We start from the raw sequence: 4344 nt of genomic DNA, 5'->3' as shown, positions 1-4344 counted from the left end.
TGAGTGTACAGGAGGGAGCTCCACTACAGCAATGAATGGCCACTGTTCTTTGCGTACAAGGGGGACCTCCCAGATCCCCCTGATGGCCCTGCATTGAGCGTGACGGGGGGGCAGTGCCCCAACCCCCTGATTGGACTTGCCTCTGTGAGTGACAGCGGCAGCGCCCAACCCCCTGATTGCCCCTGCTCTGTGCATCACAGGGAGTGGCACCACAACCTCTCCATTGACCCTCCCTTGAGTGTGACAGGGGGCGGTGCCCCAACCCCCCAATCAGCCCTACCCTGAGCGTGACTGATGGTGGCATCGCAACCTCCCAATCCGCCCTGCTCTGTGCATGACAGGGGGCAGCGCCCCAACTCCCCAATCAGCCCTGCTCTGAGCCCGACCAGGGGCTGCACCTAGGGATTGGGCCTGCCCTCTGCCACCCGGGAGCAGGCCTAAGCCAGCAGGTCGTTATCTCCCGAGGGGTCCCAGACTGCGAGAGGGCACAGGCCGGGCTGAGGGACCCCCCCCTTCCTCCCCGAGTGCACAAATTTTTGTGTACCGGGCCTCTAGTTATTTATATTAGGCAAGACGGCAAACAATGTACATATCTGATAGTAGAGGAATGATTAAATAAATTATAGTACAGTCAAGTTATAGAGTGAACCACTGAGACCATTAAAATTCATGTTTATAAAACATATTAACGAGAAAATAATTATGATAAACTATTAAAATTTAAAAACAGGATAAAAAACTATCTACAAATGGTTCTTTTGGGGCAGTGAGATTATGGATGCTATGTTAGTCTTCTTTAGTCTTTTCTTTCTTTTCTGTTTCTGAACTTATATTGCTAATATATTCAGTAAAAGGGATTTTTGAAAATAGCAATTCTCAAACTTTTTGATTTTAGACTCCTTTACACTCTTAAAAAATTATCGGGAAACCCAAAGAGTTTTTGTTTATGCAATTTATAATTACAGACAGTCCTCCAGTTAAGTCGGACTCGACGTACGTTGTTTCGTGGTTACGTTGCCATATCCCATTTACAGTATTTATATAAAAAAAAGTTCCGTCATTTCGACACATGTACATATGTGCTTTACGTTTTTTATTATTTATTTACCACAAGTAAAGGTCAGGAATTGTTATCTTTCTTTTAATTTTTTTTCACTGTTTCACTTCATTTCTCTGTGTATGTGCTCCATGTGAGTAATGTAGGTGCTTATGGAGGTGGGTTCCGACTTATAGCGAAAATCGCGTTACGTCGCGCCGTAGGAACGGATCTCTGACGTAACCCGAGGACCTACTGTATTTATATTTACATGCTAGAAATTAAAATGGAGAAAATTTTAAAATAACCATTAATTTAAAAGTAACAGTAATAATCTAGTACTATGTTAATATATTTTATGAAAATTATATTTTCAAAGATAGAAAAAACTAGTGAGAAAAGTGACAGTTTCACATTTTTAAAAATCTCTTTAATGCCGTAACCGGTTTGGCTCAGTGGATAGAGCGTCAGCCTGTGGATTGAAGGGTCCCAGGTTCGATTCTGGTCAAGGGCATGTACCTTGGTTGTGGGCACATCCCCAGTAGGAGGCGTGCAGGAGGCAGCTGATCGATGTTTCTCTCTCATCGATGTTTCTAGCTCTCTATCCCTCTCCCTTCCTCTCTGTAAAAAATCAATAAAATATATTTTTAAAAAATAAAAAAAAATCTCTTTAATGTAAGCTACTATCTCATATTTGCTACTCCTTTTAATCTTTTTGTTTTGTTAATCCTCACTCGATATTTTTTCCATTGATTTTTAAAAATATGTTTTTATAGATTTCAAAGAGAGGAAGCGAAAGGGAGATGGAGAAAAATCAATGATGAGAGAGAATCATCAATTGACTGCCTCCTGCATGCCCCTTACTTGGGACCAAACCCACAACCCAGGCATGTGCCCTGACTGGGAATCGAACTGTGACCTCCTGGTTCATGGGTCAACATTCAACCACTGAGCCACACCAGCCGGGCTCCACTGATTTTTAGAGAGAGTGGGAGAGAAGGAGGGAAGCACAGGGAAAGGGGAAGAGAGAGAGGGAGGGAGGGGGGAGGGAGAGAGGGAAGGAGAGAAGGAGAGAAGGAGAGAGGGAGAGAGGGAGAGAGGGAGAGAGGGAGAGAGGGAGAGAGATCTACGTGAGAGAGACACACATTGATTGGTTTCCTCTTGCACACGCCCAGACCAGGGCTGGGGATGGAACTTGCAACCCAGGTACAAATCGAACCTGTGACCCTTCAGTGCATGGGCTGACGCTCTAACCACTGAGAAACACAGGCCAAGACTGTTTTCACTCTTTTGCCATATATTTTGTTTGACATATATAACAAAAATCTGATCTTATACAGACATGCAGTTGAAAAAGGAAGGAGTATTTTAGTAGCCTTTTTGGATAATTGTGGCTATTATTCTTTGATATCACACCAAAATGCTAAAAGCAATAACTTCCTTAAAGGTAACTGAAAATGTAGATATTGAATCAAACTCAATGAACTTTTTGTATTGTGTTACATTATAACACACAGAGGCTCAATGCACGAAATTCATGCATGGGTAGGATCCCTAGGCCTGGTCAGTGATCAGGGCCCATCTGTAGGGCAACCGGCGGGGTGATCACCCCCCCCCCTCCCGCTGGTACCCACCTTGGCTGGCCTGGGGCCTGCAGACTGGGGGCAGCTCCTGTATTGAGCATCTACCCCCTGGTGGTCAGTGCACATCATAGGGACCAGTCATTCCACAGGTCGTTCTGCCGTTTGCTCGATTTGCATATTAGGCTTTTATTATATAGGATTGGTCTATTTGCACTTTGAACAGATCTTTTATCTGTTACTGATTTTGTGACATCATGCATTGGTCTTTTAGAAAATATTGAGTTATGCAAATCTTTTTTTTAATCTCACTCAAGGATATGTTTTTATTGATTTTTAAAGAGAGAAGAAAGGAGAGAGAGAAAAACATTGATGTGAGAAAGAAACCGATCGGTTGTGTCCTGTATACACTCCAACCAGGGATTGAACCAGAAACCTAGGTATGTGCCTTGACTGGGAATTGAACCTGAAACCTTTTTAGGTATATGGGATGACACTCCAACCAACTTTGCCACCTGGCCAGGGCGAATCATGCAAATCTTCATTATATGTGTTTCATTATAAAATATCAAAAAGATCACCTTTGTAAATATTACTACTGATCTCACCAGAAAACTTTTAAGTATTGGAAAGACATCAATGTCAAAGTAGTAGACAGAAGTTTTCCTAAACTCTAACTTTCTCTTGAAAGCTTGAATTTTTTCTTTTGCAACAAATACCATTAGCAATTTTCCTTGAAGTGACTGGGTTACTTCATTCATTTTCAAGAAAATGTCTGACATATAAACAAGTGTGAATAACTAGTTTGTTTGTTAGTTATTTTTTCAAATTAAAAAGAAAAGTAAGGCTAGTTTTCTTACAATGCTTACAACTCAAACAAGTGCTCTATTAGAGCACTTCAGTACTATTAGCATACTTCCCGCTTCATTCCATTTAATAAAACTAATAATTTTTCTGCTTCAACAAATTCATTAAGTGAAAATGGCTGGGGTTTTTGTTTGTTTGTTTGTTTTTAACTGCTAGTACATGGTAGTGAAAAATACTGTGATTATTAGTGCTATTCGGTGGCACTGCCCTGATTCCTACCTAGGGCTCCAGAATTTTACCCATTTACGTTAGGACTGTAAGTACAAACGTAAATACCATGCAACAGGCAATAATGTGTTGGTATTGTTATGAAAATAATTTTGACCTCACAGACTCTCTGGAAAGAGGCTCAAAGATTCCTAGATGGTGCACAGACCATACTTTGGGAATCATTGTTTTAAAAGAACTAAAAGGGTAAAGTCTCCTAAAGTAAATAGTTGTATGAAGTCTAATTTCAATAAACTTTACAAATTCTTCTTTCATGCTATGCCTTAACTTCCCTTTCAAAATAATATTAATAAACAGAATCATTTAATCTGATTCAACCTCTCTTAAGAAATAAAACTTACGGCCCAGACAGTGTGGTTCAGTGGTTGAGCATCGACCCATGCACCAAGAGGTCACTGGTTCAATTCCCAGTCAGGGCACATGCCCAGGATGCAGGTTCGGGCTCTAGTAGGGGGCGTGCAGGACGCAGCCAATCAATGATTCTCTCTCATCATTGATATTTCTATCTCTCTATCCCTCTCCCTTCTTCTCTCTCTAAAAATCAATAAAAACATATTTTTTTAAAAAGAATACTTTAAAAAAAATAAATTTTAAAAAGAAATAAAACTTGAGAGTATTTGTAAAATTATATAT

At 40.7% G+C, this 4344-nt stretch overlaps 1 protein-coding gene across 1 annotated transcript in view; it reads right to left on the bottom strand.

Moving 5' to 3' along the window:
- ANKRD31 (ankyrin repeat domain 31) overlaps nt 1–4344 on the bottom strand; it is a 123640-nt gene that overhangs the window by 99686 nt on the left and 19610 nt on the right. The window lies entirely within an intron of this gene.

The sequence above is a fragment of the Myotis lucifugus genome, unplaced genomic scaffold (assembly GCF_000147115.1).
Source record: "Myotis lucifugus unplaced genomic scaffold, Myoluc2.0 scaffold_0, whole genome shotgun sequence".
NCBI classification, from domain to species: Eukaryota; Metazoa; Chordata; class Mammalia; order Chiroptera; family Vespertilionidae; genus Myotis; species Myotis lucifugus.
Note: the sequence above shows the minus strand (reverse complement) of the source record. Positions and strands in the feature narration are given on the sequence as shown.